Here is an 11,498-nt window from a genome sequence, read left to right as displayed (position 1 = left end):
TAAAGTTAAAACGCTGAAAAGTCAGGTGACCACGAAAAACTGGCGCTCTTTTATAAAAGGAAACAGTATTTGTATTATACATCAGACAAATGCTTGAGAAATTACAACTAAGAATATGGTTGTTGTAAAATAATAAATTAAAAAATTTTAAGCAAGAAGTAAAAATAGCACAGAACTATTGTAAGAGTGCCTGGACAGATATTGAATTCAATCGATTTATTCATTTTTGCATTTTAATTCAGCAAAAAATATATCTAATATGTATAGTACACTTTGATTTATTTCTATTCTTTAAAATTTTTATTTTCACACTGATAACACAAAACGTTTAATTACTCAATAATTCAATCCTATGGCAATAAAAGGTACGTGTGATACATGTAAAATATTACCCACAATTAATATATCTATGTTTTATTATGATTGGTTCGGTTTTTACATCGGACTCCTGTATCCCTTTCTTTAAAAAATATCCATAACAATTTCGTGCTGTTTGATTTTGTTCGTTTATTTTTTATCAACAGTCTCTGCCTTCACATGGTAGTGACTGACGACTAACTGTACATGGCTGATTCCGGCTAATTGTCGCTCCATCCATCATTCAGTGTGTTCCACGGTCTGATCATTGCTCCAGCATTGTGCTTACATTGGTTCCAGATATTCTAATAGTCATGGCATAACGGAGGGCCCCCGTAATGGTGCTTTCAGGAGCTGTGAGGACGGCGCGTTATGAGGGATCAGAGCCTTAATGAGACTGATATTGGGCCAATGTCTCCAGATGCATCTGATTGGTAGAGGCGACAGATTAGAATAAGAAAAGTAGAACATCGTCAGTTCTTTGAATTGCCATCAAGTGAGTGTAAAATCACAAATTAATTTGTGAGCTAGTTGTTTCTGCGCCTATACATCAGATATCATGTCTTGATAAGAGGTTTGTTGATTTCCCAGGTAGGGTTACCTTTTGAATTGACATTATTATTTTCAAATCAAAGGTGGGTTTTTGTGATGTCCAGGGAGTCTTATTGCTCCATAAAGAACAGCATTCAATCTGTTGAAGAAAGCCGGCCTCGGTCTGGGAGACGTCCGTCTTGTGATTAAATGACATCCCTGTGAAGATACGACCGGATTTATGGCACAAACTTACTGTCACCAATAAAGAAACCCGAGCATGCATGTGTAACGACTTTGATTATACTGATTTGATTTTAACAATTGTCAAAAAATATTGGACACATTTTGTCCTCAACAAAATTTATACAAATTGAGCACGTTGCATGATATATTTTAAGAAATTGAATGTTAAAACTGATCAGTGTAAAAGAACACTGAATTACGAAACCTTAATGAGTTGTATAGCCACTAATTTTGTTGTTTTTTCTTTTGGTGTATCAAATACCGTTGAGCAATTTTTTCATAAAATTAAACTTTTTAAGTTTTTTATTTGCTTCTATATACTAGTACATGTACGTTGCATTCTCTTAACTCTCTCTTTTTTTGCCATTTGTAGAAAAATACATAGGCTGTAATTGAGTCTCCTAAAAAACAGTTTTGTATACATTTTTCTAGAACATAAAAATCAATAAAAAGTCAAATACAATAGAAAACAAATGAATATTATAAAAATGAATTTGTAAATAATTTTTTACCGTAATTATATAGCTAGATGTGCGTTTCATTTTGTTTTCATTAGTTACTTGAAATATAAATCAAATTACTTCATATAATTTTTTACCGTATTTCTACAGCTAGATGTACGTTTCATTTTGTTTTCATTAGTGACTTGAAATATAAATCAAATTACTTTAACAAATAGCATTGATTTAAAGGTTATTATCGAACATTATTTTATTCGCTTTAATCTACACTTCTATCATTAATTATTTAGAATACGAAAAATGCTTATCATAACAATACATTTATAGTTCAAGAAACAAAAATCAAATAACTCTTGGTTGTAAGTATCAATATCTTAGGGAATGTCATGTGAACATTGCTACGAAATGACGCTGCTTGAAATTTAGACAAATGTCATCCTCTGTTTCCAAAATACTATGAAACACCCCCCAAAAAATGGACACACGGTTTGAAGACAGATATTTTTAAAAATCAAAGAAGAATATGAGACAGGGACAATAACATTCTAATCTTATTCCTGTTTCATCTTCCAAATCTCTTGGCTTATAAGAAATGTTTAGTTAGGTAAATCAAATATTTGTGATTTGTATAAGTATTCGTGCCATTTAGGGACAGTTTTCCCAAAGAAGAATATTTTAAATGCACTCTACTGCCAGATGGTGTTTATCTTATAGATATATACGACTTACTTTCATCTCAAAGCAACCCGTTTCTCCTTTCATCTTAAAGATTGAATTAATCAAATCTATAAATAACAAGGAAGAGTTGTCTATTTAGAGTGTTGCATTATGCAATAAATAAGAACAAGGTAGAAAATGGACTACTGTCGTAGAGAAATACGCGAAAGAAATCTGACAATTATCACATCTTTTGTGAAATAGAAAGGTCCAATGTTATTCTAAAATAATATTTATTATATTATAGATCTCCTATTTAATTTTTTTGATAACGTTTAATGATAATATAAAGAGTCATTTATTTAGTAAGATATACTTAACAGTACTCTTGTTTTGTATTTGGTTGTCTAATATTCTACATTATTATAATTTCATGTTAAATACTGAAATCTGATTGGTTTAGAAGCAGTTGGTAATCCGTTCTATTACCTTCAGCGTTAGCAACGCACTTGGCAACGGGTAACACAACGAATTGTTACATGCGCGTATATTATGCGCGTACGGTTTGTCGTAGAATTCACTTCATTTTTATATAAATGCAGTAAAATTTTCCTTAAAATTAAGACATTCATTATAATAAAATAAATAGTGCCTCTTTGGGAGGGTAACTGTTGAAATTGACACCCCTCGAAAACCATTGTCAACCTCCGCTTCGCGTCGGTTGACAATGGTTGTCTCGGGGTGTCAATTTCAACAATTACTCTCCCAAATAGGCACTATTTATATATTACAGTACTGGGTGTACAGTTGTCACATGGGGACACACGTTATACATATCGTATCTAGTTATTTCAGTTTGTACATCACAGATTCACATGTTTTATTCAATATTTTTCTTAGTGCATACATAACTTACCTGTTAAATATACAGACTAGATTTACTGCAAAGCAAAATGATTGGATTTGTAAATCAAACAACTTATTATGGATAGTGTTTAATTTCTTTCTTATCCCTTTTATTTTATTTTTCAATATGATATCATAAAATAATTATGCTATAAGACGTATGTTTTCTGCAATAAAGAAATTTGAATAAGCTGAATCATTTTTACATCCACTCGTAAATATGAATGTAAAATTCAAGAAAATGTTGGTAAATGATACAGAAGCATACATTAATTAGAAACGTTTTGTTCTAAGAAGAATTTAAAAATGGAGTCTTATCTATTGTTTCTGGATGCGATTGATGTATTATTTTTAAAGTTGAATACTTCCAATTTGTTTGATATATTTGATACAGGTATACACATTGGTGGGTTTTACCTTCTTTCGTGATCAAATCTATTCTTGTTCCCTAATACCAACTGTGAAATATGTGTAGGCAATAAATTTCCAACTAAATGTTATGAATAATTAATCCTAGCTAGAATGTATCAGGAGATCCGTTAGAATTATAAATGACCGAGCATAAACATTACGAGGGTTTGACATTGGTAAACTCGTAAATCACCCGTATAGAATCGAGTGGAACGGAAAAATCTAACTGCTCCCCTTGCCGCCATCGGCGTATCAAAGTCTTCGCGTCATCACACATCCCTTAATTGTGGAATAAAATCGCTCAGACCTTGTACAATTGCCTATTACCTTAATTGAAAGAAAGGAATGCCGTAGATGTTCAATTAGGTGATTACGGGACTGTTTTATATCTCTGGAGTGATTGAAGTCAACTTTCACTTTCTCTGGAATTAATATTATGTTATTATGAGATGCGATGATAAGTGCTTCGCAAGAAATCTCGGACGAGCGAGATGACGGGACCGCTCTCTGTAAAAAGCAATTGACATGATGAATTCCGAAAGACTAATGATGTTGCCAAGACCCGGGACCGTCTCCAAACCAAAATACCGACTTAATGAGAATTAGCACGAATGTTAATGAAAAAATAACAGATGTTAAAATCAGGGGTTAATGATTTTTTGATAGTGCACGGATTACATGTAAAATTGGTGCAATGAAAATTTAATTAATGTCAATTTGTTAAAACGGATTTCATAATTAGGACTAAAAAAATCTGTTACGAGATGCATTTGCAAATAAAAGATTTGCTCCCGATATTGTGCACAAGAAGACGGGTACAAGTCAGATAATACCATTGTGACATGACTTTATTGCCGTAGTTATCTCAGTTCAAGTCTAACAATCTGCAATAAAAAGGAAAACAAGCACCCAATTGTATAGTTTTAAATTAAGCGATGGTGAAAAAAAGGGCATGGTAACCTTAATAAAGTTATAACATTAAAATTATTAATTTCTAAGAACACTCGTACCTAATTCTAAATATCAGAGAAAGTTGCAATTTTGAAATTCTTCCCAATATAAGGTTAATTTACTGTTGATGAATTTGCAAGTATTTCGTTGTAAATCTGTATCTCTGAATCGGTGAAAAATATTACCCCGGCCCTGCGCATTGAATTTTCTCCCTGCCAGATGCTCTTCCGAATGCTACCTTTTTGCACTTAGAATTCATTTAAATATCCTACCATTTTCCAATGTATAGTGGCAATTAACAAAATGAATGTAAGAGCAACAAAATTAGCAGAAATGGGTATTTAATAAAAGTATTTTCATGTTTGTATTTTAAGGAATATGTTAATTTAGCTTACTCTGGGTTTGAGATTTTAGAAATTATTTTAACAAAGCAGTTGCGGACTTAAGGGGGGGGGGGGGCATCCGGTGCTCCCCTAAAATTGACAAAATAAAGTTAAATTATACTCCTTATGGCATAAATAAAAAAAATTAATGAACAACTTGTGAGTATTTATTATCAGTAACGCATTTATTCGCGTTAGTTTCGCGTTTATTCAGGAAACTAACGCGTTTATTCAGGAAACTAACGCGTTTATTCGCGAAAGCTACGCGCCCCAGAGTAAACTAATAAAAACGCCCAATATTAACATTATTTACCCCCAGACTCAGCTGTTTCTATAACAGAATAATACATTATCTGCTTAATTTGTCTGAACCTTTATAATCTTAAAGAAATTTTTGGGAGATTGGGTCTTCCTTTCCTTGTCTAAACAGATATTCATAGAAGCTTTTTTTTTACTAAATTTTTTTTCCATAACCAAGGAATATTTAACTTTATACAGTTATTCTCTAAAATAGCATAGATTTCAATTCTATTAAAAGAGGTTACTAAAAATCAAGATATTGATGTGACCAAGAACCGTCTTGGAATACCCCCTCCTAAGTAAGTATCTCCTACAGGGTTGAAATAATATAAATTTGGATTCAAACCGTTCGGATAAATATTATAGTGTGAGTTGTAAAACATCTAATTTTTAATGTAATTTTTGAAATTATTGAAAAATAACAGTAATTCGAAAGGAAGAGTTGGAATATTATAGATTTAAAAAGAAATGTCGCCAAGATCAAGTCACATTTAAAAGAATTTATATTTTTCTGAGTTATCAACCGTCTAGTTCAGCGAATACCCTTTTAGAGGCAAATTTTACATGTTCTTATAAAAAGAAAAAGAAGGCATTAAAAGTACATGTATATATATGAGCTAGATCAAAGTAAGTTGAATTCATGTGCGGATCCAGAAAATTTTTCCAGGGGGGGTCCGAGGCATTTTTTTGATAGTTTTATACAGTGTATATGAATTTAATAAATTTTGATTTTCCAAGGGTTGGGGTCCGGACCACCCCCCCCCCCATTAACATAAATTTCTTATTTTGAACGACAATGTAAATACCTGTAGGATAGGTATAAAGGATATAGGTCTAGGATAAATTCTCATTGCCGTATGTTTTAGAGACGATATATAGAGTTCAGCATTGCTTTCTTCAATCCAGACTATGCCCCCCCCCCCCCCCCCCCCCCCTGTTGTTGGAAGAAAGACTTTAATTTCATGGGTTACCGCAGTGGAAATACTTAACTAAAAACTCGGAAGATTTACTATTTTAATACATTTGATAAAATTCACTTTCAATAGCTGCTACATACATTAAAATTAAAATTATATGATAGAAATGCTCAAAGCGTTGTACATGTCACATGACTAGTTTAAGATATACAGCAAAACCCATTTATAGTGAAGTACCATTGATGAGTGGCTTTGATTGGTTGTAACTGTAATTTGTTATGCATGTCTGGTATGTTGACGATCCGTTTGAAGACTAGGGAAATGAAACTGACTTTATTTATTGTATTCACAGTGAATCTGTATTGGGCGATGATTTTTGAGCACATGCAAACTTCTGATCATAGTCTATAAACAGGTGTGTTACTTGAAATATTTTGATTTGAACATATTTGATTGTATACATATATATAAAATACATATACAAATAGTTTGGACACAAGTTCTGACAACTTACTAGGTCTTTACCATTAAATAGCAAAATAATACAAAACTTACAACTGTTATTTCATGATGTAGAATTATTATTACGATAAATGAAAATAAGTGATATATACGAAAATAAGAAACATGCACATAAACTATATTAAACAAATCTACCAGTTTCGTTGATGTACAATTGAACTAATGAGAATAACCATTAACTCCAAATATCACTTGGAGGAATTCAAGGATCAAAATGTACAAAAACATATTTGAATCTAGCCAAACGGTAAAAAACAATACAGGTATTGAGTACCTGTAAAACTCCATATTTCATATCAAACGACATATGCGTGTAACCTATGCGACATCTAAGAACAGATGTCCCGCAATGTGTGGTGTCTTACTACCATACTGATTGGTAAAAGTTTATGTACAATATATTCAGATATATATTTGTTTGTAGATTGAACATTACAGGTACAGAGTATTCATTCATTTCTCCGGAGTTAAGTAGGTTTGAGGGAGAGCACATGGCTCAGTGGCCATGCCCGTAAGACTAGTAACCGAAAGGTCGCTGGTTCAAATCCGCTGTGGTCATTTGATGTTGTGTGTTGTGCACGTAGACAAGGCACTTTATCTACGTTGTCTCAATTCATCCAGCTGAAATTGGGTACTGGCTATGATGGGAGTCAGATTGCGATGGGCTGGTGTATCCAGGGGGAGTCAATGACTTAGTCTCACCCGCTTAGCCCCACGGAAACTGGGTTTACGCACCGGCCTTATAGCCTGATTGCACGGGAAAGGATCTAACTAACTTTAAACTGAGAGAGAGAAAGAGAGAATTAGTTAAGGGTGGTTTTTTTCTACAATCGCGACAAATATGCCGATATACCTTGTCCAAAAATTAAGAGTTATTGATATTGTTGCTCTGAGATACAGAAATACAGAACTTAGGGGAAACACTTACACTGTAACGCCTCCCAAAGTGATGAATAATCTCTCTCTCCATCTCTCTCTCGTATTTATAGTACTGTCATACTGTCGGTAGCCATGCCGTAGATTCTCTGTAAATTATATAGAGGTTATAGAAATTGGGTGCGACTGGCGCGTGTTTACACCATTCTTAGTCATTCTTTAGTCCACCCCAAGGACAGAGTTACATAATCGCTACAGACTGCGAGAAGCAGCCCGATTACCGACACAAATTTATATCAGGATTTTTTTTTGCCTACTCAATTCAATTTTCGTTCTGCTTGGAGAATTTTATTTCAATACAAGGACGTGTTTATATGAATTTAACGACAGGTTTGAACACATTATCATCGTCTGAAAAAGACATCCACCGGCAGAAGATTGGTGGAGTAATTCGCCATTTTGTATTCATGACAGTTTTCATTTGAAGAGCGCGCTCATCGCAAGAGCCTCATCTCATCGCCACACTATTAACCCCCCGTCACCTAATTGAATTCTGCCGATTATGAATTGTTCAGTTGTGCAACCTATTCAGTTCATTAGATTAGACTTGCGCAATCTGACGGGCCCCGGGGACTGTCAGATGCGTGAATACGTTCGTCTAATAAGCCCTCGCTCCTGTAAGGTGTTAGTCCCGCGCTAATGTCAGTTTAAAGTCGCAGAGGGCGCCAAAAGACTGGCACGGATTCTTGCCCTTTATAGGATTTTTTGAGCTCCAAAACCACTCCTTGTCAAAAGTTATGAAGGGATCACCGAGCATAGTGCTTTTTAAAACGTAATGATGCATGTTAATGACGCCGATTTCATTGTTAATTGTAGCTTTGTTAAGCACAAAATGTCAAACGTTCCTGTGACCCTTCCTTTGTGTTTTTAAAGAAAGGGATATCATTTTGAAAAAAAGTTTTGATCACTCTGGTATTTTTACACACTTAATCTTGTTTTTCACTGTTATGTCAATGTATATCTATTGGTTCGGTGAAAATAAAATTTGTCACAGAAAATTTATTAAAATGTAACCTAAGAAGATGAGAGCTATTTTTCACTCGTCAAAGCGAGTAAAAGTAGTTTTCATGCACTTTTTTAGATTCTGATTGACGGACAAACACTCTATCCTTTTTGGGAGGAATGAAAAGCAATGAATAAAGAAAGTAGAAATCATTGCAAATCTTCAATAGCCAGATTGGTATTCAGGGTTAAAAGATCGGGCTTGGCTTGTGAACAACAGACCATGAGTTCGAATCCGCCTGGCGCTTTTGTCAAGTTTACTGAATTAATTTTTGAAAATTTAATTTTTTTACCCCAAATGGCACATTTTCGACTAATTGACTTCCTAGTTTTTATCCATCATGTTATCTATCATAATCAAGTAATTTTCTGCTGATTTGAGAAACTATTTTAAGGTGTAATGAGCCACCTTAATGAGACATGGTGACGCACCATCACATGACTTTTACCAAATATCTCATTTTTACACGATTTTCACAATGACGTATTTTTTATATCATATTAGAAAATGAACTGAGAATTACGGTGTTCAAAAGTAAATAAATTAATAATTTATTAAATTATTTCATCAAAATATTAATAATAAATAACTAAACTAATGAGTTCAAATTCATTTGAATTATTAACTTAATTTAAAATAAATCATTTAAAATTAGAAAAATAGAATTATTCATTTGGCCAGCAAATAAATATTCCGCTTCATAGCCATGCAAGCGCATGGGAGTGTAAATACTGCACTCATATATCATGAGCTAGCGGCCACGCCTCTCAGTGAAACCTGATGTTATTCAGAACTAATAATATTTATATATTTTTAAAGATTCACTCCAATTCCATTTACTAGTTTTAGACAGCAATTACAATCACGTGGCAAATCAATGTAAACTGATAAGTGATGAATCATAATACGTGAACATAAGGAGATCGTAAGATATGAAGTTTGGGGCCTTTTAATCTTTCTTTTTTTTAATTAAAAAAAAAAAATAATGAGTGTTAAATAAATATAAATTTGATAAATTAATAAAAGAATATATTCAAGAGAGGCAGCTTTTAATTATATTGAATTTAAACGAAGTTTGCATCGCTTTTACTGAAAAATTCTGCCCCGATACATCTTATTTAAATAAGCTATTCCAAGCGTCGAATCCATATCTTAGATATGAGAAACCTATAGACTCCTCTTATTTCGATCTTGATCTTATGAAATAATTAAGGTCTTCCGTTTCCAACGGAAGACCTTATAGTTTTCGTACGATTTCTTCTTATTATTATTTTTTTCCACAAATTTTGTGCACGCGATTTCTCGAAAACTATTCGACCGATTTCAATCATTTTTTCACAGAAGATGGGACTTGATGTAAACTTCATACATTTTTGAGATTTTTTCTGTCGTCACTTCCGGTACCGATTTATCGGCCATTTTGCACATTTGTGCAGAGCTGATCTCAGAAACTATCAGAGATATGACTATGAAATTTTCAGGATAGGTAGTCTAGAGTTTGAAGTTGTGCACTATTATGTTGTTTTACGCCAGTGGCGCCATTTCTTGGAGCTCGCCTGGGCTCGAAAATTGAGTACGAATTTTCATTCAAAATTTTCATACGTTTTCATCTGTATCTTTTTATCAGTTGGTAGTTTGTTAAGACATATATAACAAAAGTAGTAGATAATTAAACGTTCTTTCCAACAAAATCAAGAAAAAGGGGCTGGCCCCTTAAATTAGGGGCCAAGACACTCGTAAACTCTATTACAAATAACTTAAAAACGATCAAAATTTTGTAATGCAAGATAGAAGCAAAGTTGTTGATTGTAGCAATATTTATCAGGTAAAATCATTTTCACACCCATTTATGACGTAATTAGGGATTTTAAGGGACCAAAGTACTTAAACTTTGATGCAATATATCTTGAGAAGGAGACATATTTTGTTAGGCAATGTAGAAAAGAAAATGTTTGCATTGATGATTCAAATCGATTCCACTAATCAAAACTCTAAAGTCTGTCCCCATTAAGGATCTAGAGGGCTGGCCCCTTAAATATTCAATCATTTGTATCTCAAAAATGAACAACAATTTTAGATGGGTGTAAGAACAAAAAATGTTAGTATTCGTGAGACCTTTCGATTGAACTCAAGAAAAAGGGACTGGCCCCTTAAATGAGGGGCCAAGACACTCGTAAACTGTAATACAGATAACTTGAAAACAATCAAGATTTCAAATATCTTTGGTACCTAGCCTTTTTACAAAATTGATACCAGCGAGATTTTAGTCACTGTAAGTGATTGAGACACAAACTTTTATAAATGATAGACAATCGATTGAAGATATATTTAACGGGTTTTCTTTTGTCAACCGTCACTTCCGGTACTCACCAGAAGAGTTCAAACAATTTATTTTTTTCACAAGTTTAACTGGTTATCTTTGGTGTTTCATCTTCCATGATTAACAGTGGTGTACACTAAACAAATGTATAAAAAAACCTAGCTTTTATTTTCATAAACCTCTTTTGTTCGTCCGTTTTTGGTCTCGAGACAAAAAACCTAGATTCACCAAGATCGCAGATTTGGCAGAGAATATCGATTTTTCATCGTATCATATAAAAACAAAATCGGGCGGAAGACCTAATCGTTACTCGTAACGAGATCTAGTAAAAGTATACTTTCATAAATGGCGATTATTTTAAGATCTCATTAACTATAACGGTATTCTTCTTTCTTACAATAGTACAACCCGGCAAGAAATAATCAAATTAGCTTAAATTCAACCGAGGCTATACTTTTGGTGCTACAGTGGCATAGGGAAATACTACAGCTGTCCTATTTCGTATTTTCTTCATAATGTTCTGGGAATTTACGTTCTGTAAAAGTTGCTCAAATCAGAACGGAGAAGGAAGACAAATTAATTCCATTTAAATTCTTA

Source organism: Crassostrea angulata, chromosome 6, assembly GCF_025612915.1.
Source record: "Crassostrea angulata isolate pt1a10 chromosome 6, ASM2561291v2, whole genome shotgun sequence".
Taxonomy (NCBI): domain Eukaryota; kingdom Metazoa; phylum Mollusca; class Bivalvia; order Ostreida; family Ostreidae; genus Magallana; species Magallana angulata.
Note: the sequence above shows the minus strand (reverse complement) of the source record.